The sequence below is a fragment of the Pseudorca crassidens genome, unplaced genomic scaffold (genome assembly GCF_039906515.1).
Source record: "Pseudorca crassidens isolate mPseCra1 unplaced genomic scaffold, mPseCra1.hap1 Scaffold_63, whole genome shotgun sequence".
Classification (NCBI taxonomy): domain Eukaryota; kingdom Metazoa; phylum Chordata; class Mammalia; order Artiodactyla; family Delphinidae; genus Pseudorca; species Pseudorca crassidens.
Window position 1 is genome coordinate 630,997 of NW_027136315.1, and position 14,950 is coordinate 645,946.

Genomic DNA, 14,950 nt, shown 5'->3' on the forward strand with positions numbered 1-14,950 from the left:
AAATAAGTCACACAGAAAAAGAAACATCATAAGATATCAGTAATACACGGAATGTAAACTTGGCTACACAGGAACTGAATTACAGAACAGAACAGGGTCTCAAATTTAGAAAACCAACTTATGCTTGCTTAAGGGGAAAGGTGAGTTGGGGTGCTGCATAAAACCAGAGATTGAAATGAGCACAGATAAAGTTCCTTAAGCCAAATATGGAATAGAAAAGAGCTACTCCTTGCTCAACGAAATGGACTCAACACCCCATATTAAACGCCTAAGAATGTACCTGACTAGTAAGTATCTTAAAACCTATGGATTGCTATGTCTCCAAAAGAGAATCAAGCATGTGTACAGGGGCATAAACGCAGCAGTGATAGGATTGGAGAGGTTCGGTGAGCAAATGAAGATCCTTTGAAGTCATATTGCTTGGTACCCATTCCACGGGTCTCAACTCTCCAGGTTTAAGGTATTCTTCCTTCAGCTAAAACATGCATGTGGAACCCAGAGTATGATCAACCGTGTGAACGGGAGACGTGTTCAAATATGTCTCAGTTTTCCTCCCCTGGTACTCGGGTGCAACATTCCAGACGCTTTACTAACACTCTCCCCACTTGGAGAGTCAGCGCCTTTAACCTCCTGTTTGGCCCAGTTTGCAATTTCTGCGGAAGATGAACAGGAATAGGGAGAACCAATGAGAGACTAGCTGGAGGTGTCTGGACGGGCAAATTTAACTCTCATTTCCCACCAGGAAGAGGAATTAACCAAAGGCTCAGCGTGCCGTGCCGGAACCAGATTAGGGCCTGAAGCCATCCTGCGGTGTTGCGGCCAGCTCAAAAGAAAGCGAGTTGAAGAAAGGAGCTCAGGGGCACTGTAATTCACAAACCTGCAGAGTTATAAATGACAGCTATCGTCAAAAGAAATATACTGAAGTAAGGCTGCCAAGAGGACTTGAAAGCGGGGCAGAATTGCAGGAAACTGATTTCAGGAGGTAGAGTGGAATTGCATTGAAAGCATAGGAAAAGAGGCAGAACGTCCACAATGATGCACTTGGCCAAAAAGGGCGTATGCGTTTTTTCCTGAATATATTCAGGAAAAAACGCATACGCCCTTTTTGGCCAACCAAGCAAGCTTGCAAAGGAAATCTGCACTACAATGAAGTCTCACTTCCCCCCGGTCAAAAGGGCCATCTGAAAAAAGTGTAAAATCCAGAAAGGCAGGACAGGCCATGGAGAACTGGGAGCCTTGTTATGCTGATGGGCGGGATGTAAATTGCCAACAGACACTCGGGAGAAGTGTATGGTGTTTCCTGAAACATCTAAAAAACAAAGCAACAGAGCCTAGGGCACTTCCACTTATGGTCCTATAGCTTAGGGAAATTAAAATCAAAAAGACACAGCCACCCCAAAGTTTGGGACGCCTCTGTTTACAAGAACCTCATTTACCATACAAGTTCAGTATCACAGAAAGTGAAAAATGGATAAAGAACTTGTGGTACTTATGTACAATGCAGTATCACTCAGCAATGAAATCTATGTCATCAGGCCCGTAGCAGCATAATGAGTGGATTCAGGTACGATGATTCTAACTGAAATAAGTCACACAGAAAAAGAAACATCATAAGATATAAGTAATACACAGAATGTAAACTTGGCTACACAGGAAATGAATTCCAAAACAGAAGAGGGTCTCAAATTTAGAAAACCAACTTATGCTTGCTTAAGGGGAAAGGTGAGTTGGGGTGCTGCATAAAACCAGAGATTGAAATGAGCACAGATAAAGTTCCTTAAGCCAAATATGGAATAGAAAAGAGCTACTCCTTGCTCAACGAAATGGACTCAACACCCCATATTAAACGCCTAAGAATGTACCTGACTAGTAAGTATCTTAAAACCTATGGATTGCTATGTCTCCAAAAGAGAATCAAGCGTGTGTACAGGGGCATAAACGCAGCAGTGATACGATTGGAGCGGTTCGCTGAGCAAATGAAGACCCTTTGAAGTCATATTGCATGGTACCCATTCCACGGGTCTCAACTCTCCAGGTTTAAGGTATTCTTCCTTCAGCAAAAACATGCATGTGGAACCCAGAGTATGATCAACCGTGTGAACGGGAGACGTGTTCAAATATGTCTCAGTTTTCCTCCCCTGGTACTCGGGTGCAACATTCCAGGCGCTTTACTAACACTCTCCCCACTTGGAGAGTCAGCGCCTTTAACCTCCTGTTTGGCCCAGTTTGCAATTTCTGCGGAAGATGAACAGGAATAGGGAGAACCAATGAGAGACTAGCTGGATGTGTCTGGACGGGCAAATTTAACTCTCATTTCCCACCAGGAAGAGGAAATAACCAAAGGCTCAGCGTGCCGTGCCGGAACCAGATTAGGGCCTGAAGCCATCCTGCGGTGTTGCGGCCAGCTCACAAGAAAGCGAGTTGAAGAAAGGAGCTCAGGGGCACTGTAATTCACAAACCTGCAGAGTTATAAATGACAGCTATCGTCCAAAAATATACTGAAGTAAGGCTGCCAAGAGGACTTGAAAGCGGGGCAGAATTGCAGGAAACCGATTTCAGGAGGTAGAGTGGAATTGCATTGAAAGCATAGGAAAAGAGGCAGAACGTCCACAATGATGCACTTGGCCAAAAAGGGCGTATGCGTTTTTTCCTGAATATATTCAGGAAAAAACGCATACGCCCTTTTTGGCCAACCAAGCAAGCTTGCAAAGGAAATCTGCACTACAATGAAGTCTCACTTCCCCCCAGTCAAAAGGGCCATCTGAAAAAAGTGTAAAATCCAGAAAGGCAGGACAGGCCATGGAGAACTGGGAGCCTTGTTATGCTGATGGGCGGGATATAAATTGCCAACAGACACTCGGGACAAGTGTATGGTGTTTCCTGAAACATCTAAAAAACAAAGCAACAGAGCCTAGGGCACTTCCACTTATGGTCCTATAGCTTAGGGAAATTAAAATCAAAAAGACACAGCCACCCCAAAATTTGGAACAGCTCTGTTTACAAGAACCTCGTTTACAGTACAAGTTCCACATTGCAGAAAGTGAAAAATGGATAAAGAAGTTGTGGTATTTACTTACAAAGAAATATCACTCAGCAATGAAATCTATGTCATCAGGCCCTTAGCAGCACAATGAGTGGATTCAGGTATGATGATTCTAACTGAAATAAGTCACACAGAAAAAGAAACATCATAAGATATCAGTAATACACGGAATGTAAACTTGGCTACACAGGAACTGAATTACAGAACAGAACAGTGTCTCAAATTTAGAAAACCAACTTATGCTTGCTTAAGGGGAAAGGTGATTTGGGGTGCTGCATGAATCCAGAGATTGAAATGAGCACAGATAAAGTTCCTTAAGCCAAATATGGAATAGACAAGAGCTACTCCTTGCTCAACGAAATGGACTCAACACCCCATATTAAACGCCTAAGAATGTACCTGACTAGTAAGTATCTTAAAACCTATGGATTGCTATGTCTCCGAAAGAGAATCAAGCATGTGTACAGGGGCATAAACGCAGCAGTGATAGGATTGGAGAGGTTCGGTGAGCAAATGAAGACCCTTTGAAGTCATATTGCATGGTACCCATTCCACGGGTTTCAACTACCCAGGTTTAAGGTATTCTTCCTTCAGCTAAAACATGCATGTGGAACCTAGAGTATGATCAACCGTGTGATCGGGAGACGTGTTCAAATATGTCTCAGTTTTCCTCCCCTGGTACTCGGGTGCAACATTCCAGACGCTTTACTAACACTCTCCCGACTTGGAGAGTCAGTCCCTTTAACCTCCTGTTTGGCCCAGTTTGCAATTTCTGCGGAAGATGAACAGGAATAGCGAGAACCAATGAGAGACTAGCTGGAGGTGTCTGGACGGGCAAATTTAACTCTCATTTCCCACCAGGAAGAGGAATTAACCAAAGGCTCAGCGTGCCGTGCCGGAACCAGATTAGGGCCTGAAGCCATCCTGCGGTGTTGCGGCCAGCTCACAAGAAAGCGAGTTGAAGAAAGGAGCTCAGGGGCACTGTAATGCACAAACCTGCAGAGTTATAAATGACAGCTATCGTCCAAAAATATACTGAAGTAAGGCTGCCAAGAGGACTTGAAAGCGGGGCAGAATTGCAGGAAACCGAGTTCAGGAGGTAGACTGGAATTGCATTGAAAGCATAGGAAAAGAGGCAGAACGTCCACAATGATGCACTTGGCCAAAAAGGGCGTATGCGTTTTTTCCTGAATATATTCAGGAAAAAACGCATACGCCCTTTTTGGCCAACCAAGCAAGCTTGCAAAGGAAATCTGCACTACAATGAAGTCTCACTTCCCCCCGGTCAAAAGGGCCATCTGAACAAAGTGTAAAATCCAGAAAGGCAGGACAGGCCATGGAGAACTGGGAGCCTTGTTATGCTGATGGGCGGGATGTAAATTGCCAACAGACACTCGGGAGAAGTGTATGGTGTTTCCTGAAACATCTAAAAAACAAAGCAACAGAGCCTAGGGCACTTCCACTTATGGTCCTATAGCTTAGGGAAATTAAAATCAAAAAGACACAGCCACCCCAAAGTTTGGGACGCCTCTGTTTACAAGAACCTCGTTTACAGTACAAGTTCAACATCGCAGAAAGTGAAAAATGGATAAAGAAGTTGTGGTATTTACTTACAATGCAGTATCACTCAGCAATGAAATCTATGTCATCAGGCCCGTAGCAGCATAATGAGTGGATTCAGGTACGATGATTCTAACTGAAATAAGTCACACAGAAAAAGAAACATCATAAGATATCAGTAATACACAGAATGTAAACTTGGCTACACAGGAAATGAATTCCAAAACAGAAGAGGGTCTCAAATTTAGAAAACCAACTTATGCTTGCTTAAGGGGAAAGGTGAGTTGGGGTGCTGCATAAAACCAGAGATTGAAATGAGCACAGATAAAGTTCCTTAAGCCAAATATGGAATAGAAAAGAGCTACTCCTTGCTCAACGAAATGGACTCAACACCCCATATTAAACGCCTAAGAATGTACCTGACTAGTAAGTATCTTAAAACCTATGGATTGCTATGTCTCCAAAAGAGAATCAAGCGTGTGTACAGGGGCATAAACGCAGCAGTGATACGATTGGAGCGGTTCGCTGAGCAAATGAAGACCCTTTGAAGTCATATTGCATGGTACCCATTCGACGGGTCTCAACTCTCAAGTTTTAAGGTATTCTTCCTTCAGCAAAAACATGCATGTGGAACCCAGAGTATGATCAACCGTGTGAACGGGAGACGTGTTCAAATATGTCTCAGTTTTCCTCCCCTGGTACTCGGGTGCAACATTCCAGACGCTTAACTAACACTCTCCCCACTTGGAGAGTCAGCGCCTTTAACCTCCTGTTTGGCCCAGTTTGCAATTTCTGTGCAAGATGAACAGGAATAGGGAGAACCAATGAGAGACTAGCTGGAGGTGTCTGGACGGGCAAATTTAACTCTCATTTCCCACCAGGAAGAGGAAATAACCAAGGGCTCAGCGAGCCATGCCGGAACCAGATTAGGGCCTGAAGCCATCCTGCGGTGTTGCGGCCAGCTCAAAAGAAAGCGAGTTGAAGAAAGGAGCTCAGGGGCACTGTAATTCACAAACCTGCAGAGTTATAAATGACAGCTATCGTCAAAAGAAATATACTGAAGTAAGGCTGCCAAGAGGACTTGAAAGCGGGGCAGAATTGCAGGAAACCGATTTCAGGAGGTAGACTGGAATTGCATTGAAAGCATAGGAAAAGAGGCAGAACGTCCACAATGATGCACTTGGCCAAAAAGGGCGTATGCGTTTTTTCCTGAATATATTCAGGAAAAAACGCATACGCCCTTTTTGGCCAACCAAGCAAGCTTGCAAAGGAAATCTGCACTACAATGAAGTCTCACTTCCCCCCAGTCAAAAGGGCCATCTGAAAAAAGTGTAAAATCCAGAAAGGCAGGACAGGCCATGGAGAACTGGGAGCCTTGTTATGCTGATGGGCGGGATGTAAATTGCCAACAGACACTCGGGAGAACTGTATGGTGTTTCCTGAAACATCTAAAAAACAAAGCAACAGAGCCTAGGGCACTTCCACTTATGGTCCTATAGCTTAGGGAAATTAAAATCAAAAAGACACAGCCACCCCAAAGTTTGGGACGCCTCTGTTTACAAGAACCTCGTTTACAGTACAAGTTCAACATCGCAGAAAGTGAAAAATGGATAAAGAAGTTGTGGTATTTACTTACAAAGCAATATCACTCAGCAAGGAAATCTATGTCATCAGGCCCTTAGTAGCACAATGAGTGGATTCAGGTATGATGATTCTAACTGAAATAAGTCACACAGAAAAAGAAACATCATAAGATATCAGTAATACACGGAATGTAAACTTGGCTACACAGGAACTGAATTACAGAACAGAACAGGGTCTCAAATTTAGAAAACCAACTTATGCTTGCTTAAGGGGAAAGGTGAGTTGGGGTGCTGCATAAAACCAGAGATTGAAATGAGCACAGATAAAGTTCCTTAAGCCAAATATGGAATAGAAAAGAGCTACTCCTTGCTCAACGAAATGGACTCAACACCCCATATTAAACGCCTAAGAATGTACCTGACTAGTAAGTATCTTAAAACCTATGGATTGCTATGTCTCCAAAAGAGAATCAAGCGTGTGTACAGGGGCATAAACGCAGCAGTGATAGGATTGGAGAGGTTCGGTGAGCAAATGAAGACCCTTTGAAGTCATATTGCATGGTACCCATTCCACGGGTCTCAACTCTCCAGGTTTAAGGTATTCTTCCTTCAGCAAAAACATGCATGTGGAACCCAGAGTATGATCAACCGTGTGAACGGGAGACGTGTTCAAATATGTCTCAGTTTTCCTCCCCTGGTACTCGGGTGCAACATTCCAGGCGCTTTACTAACACTCTCCCCACTTGGAGAGTCAGCGCCTTTAACCTCCTGTTTGGCCCAGTTTGCAATTTCTGCGGAAGATGAACAGGAATAGGGAGAACCAATGAGAGACTAGCTGGATGTGTCTGGACGGGCAAATTTAACTCTCATTTCCCACCAGGAAGAGGAAATAACCAAAGGCTCAGCGTGCCGTGCCGGAACCAGATTAGGGCCTGAAGCCATCCTGCGGTGTTGCGGCCAGCTCACAAGAAAGCGAGTTGAAGAAAGGAGCTCAGGGGCCCTGTAATTCACAAACCTGCAGAGTTATAAATGACAGCTATCGTCCAAAAATATACTGAAGTAAGGCTGCCAAGAGGACTTGAAAGCGGGGCAGAATTGCAGGAAACCGATTTCAGGAGGTAGAGTGGAATTGCATTGAAAGCATAGGAAAAGAGGCAGAACGTCCACAATGATGCACTTGGCCAAAAAGGGCGTATGCGTTTTTTCCTGAATATATTCAGGAAAAAACGCATACGCCCTTTTTGGCCAACCAAGCAAGCTTGCAAAGGAAATCTGCACTACAATGAAGTCTCACTTCCCCCCAGTCAAAAGGGCCATCTGAAAAAAGTGTAAAATCCAGAAAGGCAGGACAGGCCATGGAGAACTGGGAGCCTTGTTATGCTGATGGGCGGGATATAAATTGCCAACAGACACTCGGGACAAGTGTATGGTGTTTCCTGAAACATCTAAAAAACAAAGCAACAGAGCCTAGGGCACTTCCACTTATGGTCCTATAGCTTAGGGAAATTAAAATCAAAAAGACACAGCCACCCCAAAATTTGGAACAGCTCTGTTTACAAGAACCTCGTTTACAGTACAAGTTCCACATTGCAGAAAGTGAAACATGGATAAAGAAGTTGTGGTATTTACTTACAAAGAAATATCACTCAGCAATGAAATCTATGTCATCAGGCCCTTAGCAGCACAATGAGTGGATTCAGGTATGATGATTCTAACTGAAATAAGTCACACAGAAAAAGAAACATCATAAGATATCAGTAATACACGGAATGTAAACTTGGCTACACAGGAACTGAATTACAGAACAGAACAGTGTCTCAAATTTAGAAAACCAACTTATGCTTGCTTAAGGGGAAAGGTGATTTGGGGTGCTGCATGAATCCAGAGATTGAAATGAGCACAGATAAAGTTCCTTAAGCCAAATATGGAATAGACAAGAGCTACTCCTTGCTCAACGAAATGGACTCAACACCCCATATTAAACGCCTAAGAATGTACCTGACTAGTAAGTATCTTAAAACCTATGGATTGCTATGTCTCCGAAAGAGAATCAAGCATGTGTACAGGGGCATAAACGCAACAGTGATAGGATTGGAGAGGTTCGGTGAGCAAATGAAGACCCTTTGAAGTCATATTGCATGGTACCCATTCCACGGGTTTCAACTACCCAGGTTTAAGGTATTCTTCCTTCAGCTAAAACATGCATGTGGAACCTAGAGTATGATCAACCGTGTGATCGGGAGACGTGTTCAAATATGTCTCAGTTTTCCTCCCCTGGTACTCGGGTGCAACATTCCAGACGCTTTACTAACACTCTCCCGACTTGGAGAGTCAGTCCCTTTAACCTCCTGTTTGGCCCAGTTTGCAATTTCTGCGGAAGATGAACAGGAATAGCGAGAACCAATGAGAGACTAGCTGGAGGTGTCTGGACGGGCAAATTTAACTCTCATTTCCCACCAGGAAGAGGAATTAACCAAAGGCTCAGCGTGCCGTGCCGGAACCAGATTAGGGCCTGAAGCCATCCTGCGGTGTTGCGGCCAGCTCACAAGAAAGCGAGTTGAAGAAAGGAGCTCAGGGGCACTGTAATGCACAAACCTGCAGAGTTATAAATGACAGCTATCGTCCAAAAATATACTGAAGTAAGGCTGCCAAGAGGACTTGAAAGCGGGGCAGAATTGCAGGAAACCGAGTTCAGGAGGTAGACTGGAATTGCATTGAAAGCATAGGAAAAGAGGCAGAACGTCCACAATGATGCACTTGGCCAAAAAGGGCGTATGCGTTTTTTCCTGAATATATTCAGGAAAAAACGCATACGCCCTTTTTGGCCAACCAAGCAAGCTTGCAAAGGAAATCTGCACTACAATGAAGTCTCACTTCCCCCCGGTCAAAAGGGCCATCTGAAAAAAGTGTAAAATCCAGAAAGGCAGGACAGGCCATGGAGAACTGGGAGCCTTGTTATGCTTATGGGCGGGATGTAAATTGCCAACAGACACTCGGGAGAAGTGTATGGTGTTTCCTGAAACATCTAAAAAACAAAGCAACAGAGCCTAGGGCACTTCCACTTATGGTCCTATAGCTTAGGGAAATTAAAATCAAAAAGACACAGCCACCCCAAAGTTTGGGACGCCTCTGTTTACAAGAACCTCGTTTACAGTACAAGTTCAACATCGCAGAAAGTGAAAAATGGATAAAGAAGTTGTGGTATTTACTTACAAAGCAATATCACTCAGCAATGAAATCTATGTCATCAGGCCATTAGTAGCACAATGAGTGAATTCAGATATGATGATTCTAACTGAAATAAGTCACACAGAAAAAGAAACATCATAAGATATCAGTAATACACGGAATGTAAACTTGGCTACACAGGAACTGAATTACAGAACAGAACAGGGTCTCAAATTTAGAAAACCAACTTATGCTTGCTTAAGGGGAAAGGTGAGTTGGGGTGCTGCATAAAACCAGAGATTGAAATGAGCACAGATAAAGTTCCTTAAGCCAAATATGGAATAGAAAAGAGCTACTCCTTGCTCAACGAAATGGACTCAACACCCCATATTAAACGCCTAAGAATGTACCTGACTAGTAAGTATCTTAAAACCTATGGATTGCTATGTCTCCAAAAGAGAATCAAGCATGTGTACAGGGGCATAAACGCAGCAGTGATAGGATTGGAGAGGTTCGGTGAGCAAATGAAGATCCTTTGAAGTCATATTGCTTGGTACCCATTCCACGGGTCTCAACTCTCCAGGTTTAAGGTATTCTTCCTTCAGCTAAAACATGCATGTGGAACCCAGAGTATGATCAACCGTGTGAACGGGAGACGTGTTCAAATATGTCTCAGTTTTCCTCCCCTGGTACTCGGGTGCAACATTCCAGACGCTTTACTAACACTCTCCCCACTTGGAGAGTCAGCGCCTTTAACCTCCTGTTTGGCCCAGTTTGCAATTTCTGCGGAAGATGAACAGGAATAGGGAGAACCAATGAGAGACTAGCTGGAGGTGTCTGGACGGGCAAATTTAACTCTCATTTCCCACCAGGAAGAGGAATTAACCAAAGGCTCAGCGTGCCGTGCCGGAACCAGATTAGGGCCTGAAGCCATCCTGCGGTGTTGCGGCCAGCTCAAAAGAAAGCGAGTTGAAGAAAGGAGCTCAGGGGCACTGTAATTCACAAACCTGCAGAGTTATAAATGACAGCTATCGTCAAAAGAAATATACTGAAGTAAGGCTGCCAAGAGGACTTGAAAGCGGGGCAGAATTGCAGGAAACTGATTTCAGGAGGTAGACTGGAATTGCATTGAAAGCATAGGAAAAGAGGCAGAACGTCCACAATGATGCACTTGGCCAAAAAGGGCGTATGCGTTTTTTCCTGAATATATTCAGGAAAAAACGCATACGCCCTTTTTGGCCAACCAAGCAAGCTTGCAAAGGAAATCTGCACTACAATGAAGTCTCACTTCCCCCCGGTCAAAAGGGCCATCTGAAAAAAGTGTAAAATCCAGAAAGGCAGGACAGGCCATGGAGAACTGGGAGCCTTGTTATGCTGATGGGCGGGATGTAAATTGCCAACAGACACTCGGGAGAAGTGTATGGTGTTTCCTGAAACATCTAAAAAACAAAGCAACAGAGCCTAGGGCACTTCCACTTATGGTCCTATAGCTTAGGGAAATTAAAATCAAAAAGACACAGCCACCCCAAAGTTTGGGACGCCTCTGTTTACAAGAACCTCCTTTACCGTACAAGTTCAGTATCACAGAAAGTGAAAAATGGATAAAGAACTTGTGGTACTTATGTACAATGCAGTATCACTCAGCAATGAAATCTATGTCATCAGGCCCGTAGCAGCATAATGAGTGGATTCAGGTACAATGATTCTAACTGAAATAAGTCACACAGAAAAAGAAACATCATAAGATATCACTAATACACGGAATGTAAACTTGGCTACACAGGAACTGAATTCCAAAACAGAACAGGGTCTCAAATTTAGAAAACCAACTTATGCTTGCTTAAGGGGAAAGGTGAGTTGGGGTGCTGCATAAAACCAGAGATTGAAATGAGCACAGATAAAGTTCCTTAAGCCAAATATGGAATAGAAAAGAGCTACTCCTTGCTCAACGAAATGGACTCAACACCCCATATTAAACGCCTAAGAATGTACCTGACTAGTAAGTATCTTAAAACCTATGGATTGCTATGTCTCCAAAAGAGAATCAAGCGTGTGTACAGGGGCATAAACGCAGCAGTGATAGGATTGGAGCGGTTCGGTGAGCAAATGAAGACCCTTTGAAGTCATATTGCATGGTACCCATTCCACGGGTCTCAACTCTCCAGGTTTAAGGTATTCTTCCTTCAGCAAAAACATGCATGTGGAACCCAGAGTATGATCAACCGTGTGAACGGGAGACGTGTTCAAATATGTCTCAGTTTTAATCCCCTGGTACTCGGGTGCAACATTCCAGACGCTTTAATAACACTCTCCCCACTTGGAGAGTCAGCGCCTTTAACCTCCTGTTTGGCCCAGTTTGCAATTTCTGCGGAAGATGAACAGGAATAGCGAGAACCAATGATAGACTAGCTGGAGGTGTCTGGACGGGCAAATTTAACTCTTATTTCCCACCAGGAAGAGGAAATAACCAAAGGCTCAGCGTGCCGTGCCGGAACCAGATTAGGGCCTGAAGCCATGCTGTGGTGTTGCGGCCAGGTCACAAGAATGCGAGTTGAAGAAAGGAGCTCAGGGGCACTGTAATTCACAAACCTGCAGAGTTATAAATGACAGCTATCGTCCAAAAATATACTGAAGTAAGGCTGCCAAGAGGACTTGAAAGCGGGGCAGAATTGCAGGAAACCGATTTCAGGAGGTAGACTAAAATTGCATTGAAAGCATAGGAAAAGAGGCAGAACGTCCACAATGATGCACTTGGCCAAAAAGGGCGTATGCGTTTTTTCCTGAATATATTCAGGAAAAAACGCATACGCCCTTTTTGGCCAACCAAGCAAGCTTGCAAAGGAAATCTGCACTACAATGAAGTCTCACTTCCCCCCGGTCAAAAGGGCCATCTGAAAAAAGTGTAAAATCCAGAAAGGCAGGACAGGCCATGGAGAACTGGGAGCCTTGTTATGCTGATGGGCGGGATGTAAATTGCCAACAGACACTCGGGAGATGTGTATGGTGTTTCCTGAAACATCTAAAAAACAAAGCAACAGAGCCTAGGGCACTTCCACTTATGGTCCTATAGCTTACGGAAATTAAAAACAAAAAGACACAGCCACCCCAAAGTTTGGGACGCCTCTGTTTACAAGAACCTCGTTTACCGTACAAGTTCAGTATCACAGAAAGTGAAAAATGGATAAAGAACTTGTGGTACTTACGTACAATGCAGTATCACTCAGCAATGAAATCTATGTCATCAGGCTGGTAGCAGCATAATGAGTGGATTCAGGTACGATGATTCTAACTGAAATAAGTCACACAGAAAAAGAAACATCATAAGATATCACTAATACACGGAATGTAAACTTGGCTACACAGGAACTGAATTGCAAAACAAAACAGGGTCTCAAATTTAGAAAACCAACTTATGCTTGCTTAAGGGGAAAGGTGAGTTGGGGTGCTGCATAAAACCAGAGATTGAAATGAGCACAGATAAAGTTCCTTAAGCCAAATATGGAATAGACAAGAGCTACTCCTTGCTCAACGAAATGGACTCAACACCCCATATTAAACGCCTAAGAATGTACCTGACTAGTAAGTATCTTAAAACCTATGGATTGCTATGTCTCCAAAAGAGAATCAAGCATGTGTACAGGGGCATAAACGCAGCAGTGATAGGATTGGAGAGGTTCGGTGAGCAAATGAAGACCCTTTGAAGTCATATTGCATGGTACCCATTCCACGGGTTTCAACTCTCCAGGTTTAAGGTATTCTTCCTTCAGCTAAAACATGCATGTGGAACCTAGAGTATGATCAACCGTGTGATCGGGAGACATGTTCAAATATGTCTCAGTTTTCGTACGCTGATACTCGGGTGCAACATTCCAGACGCTTTACTAACACTCTCCCGACTTGGAGAGTCAGTCCCTTTAACCTCCTGTTTGGCCCAGTTTGCAATTTCTGCGGAAGATGAACAGGAATAGCGAGAACCAATGAGAGACTAGCTGGAGGTGTCTGGACGGGCAAATTTAACTCTCATTTCCCACCAGGAAGAGGAATTAACCAAAGGCTCAGCGTGCCGTGCCGGAACGAGATTAGGGCCGGAAGCCATCCTGCGGTGTTGCGGCCAGGTCACAAGAAAGCGAGTTGAAGAAAGGAGCTCAGGGGCACTGTAATTCACAAACCTGCAGAGTTATAAATGACAGCTATCGTCCAAAAATATACTGAAGTAAGGCTGCCAAGAGGACTTGAAAGCGGGGCAGAATTGCAGGAAACCGATTTCAGGAGGTAGACTGGAATTGCATTGAAAGCATAGGAAAAGAGGCAGAACGTCCACAATGATGCACTTGGCCAAAAAGGGCGTATGCGTTTTTTCCTGAATATATTCAGGAAAAAACGCATACGCCCTTTTTGGCCAACCAAGCAAGCTTGCAAAGGAAATCTGCACTACAATGAAGTCTCACTTCCCCCCGGTCAAAAGGGCCATCTGAAAAAAGTGTAAAATCCAGAAAGGCAGGACAGGCCATGGAGAACTGGGAGCCTTGTTATGCTGATGGGCGGGATGTAAATTGCCAACAGACACTCGGGAGAAGTGTATGGTGTTTCCTGAAACATCTAAAAAACAAAGCAACAGAGCCTAGGGCACTTCCACTTATGGTCCTATAGCTTACGGAAATTAAAATCAAAAAGACACAGCCACCCCAAAGTTTGGGACGCCTCTGTTTACAAGAACCTCCTTTACCGTACAAGTTCAACATCACAGAAAGTGAAAAATGGATAAAGAACTTGTGGTACTTACGTACAATGCAGTATCACTCAGCAATGAAATCTATGTCATCAGGCTCGTAGCAGCATAATGAGTGGATTCAGGTACGATGATTCTAACTGAAATAAGTCACACAGAAAAAGAAACATCATAAGATATCAGTAATACACGGAATGTAAACTTGGCTACACAGGAACTGAATTCCAAAACAGAACAGGGTCTCAAATTTAGAAAACCAACTTATGCTTGCTTAAGGGGAAAGGTGAGTTGGGGTGCTGCATAAAACCAGAGATTGAAATGAGCACAGATAAAGTTCCTTAAGCCAAATATGGAATAGACAAGAGCTACTCCTTTATCAAAGAAATGGACTCAACACCCCATATTAAAAGCCTAAGAATGTACCTGACTAGTAAGTATCTCAAAACCTATGGATTGCTATGTCTCTGAAAGAGTATCAAGCATGTGTACAGGGGCATAAACGCAGCAGTGATAGGATTGGAGAGGTTCGGTGAGCAAATGAAGACCCTTTGAAGTCATATTGCATGGTACCCATTCCACGGGTTTCAACTACCCAGGTTTATGGTATTCTTCCTTCAGCTAAAACATGCATGTGGAACCTAGAGTATGATCAACCGTGTGATCGGGAGACGTGTTCAAATATGTCTCAGTTTTCGTACCCTGGTACTCGGGTGCAACATTCCAGACGCTTTACTAACACTCTCCCGACTTGGAGAGTCAGTCCCTTTAACCTCCTGTTTGGCCCAGTTTGCAATTTCTGCGGAAGATGAACAGGAATAGAGAGAACCAATGAGAGACTAGCTGGAGGTGTCTGGACGGGCAAATTTA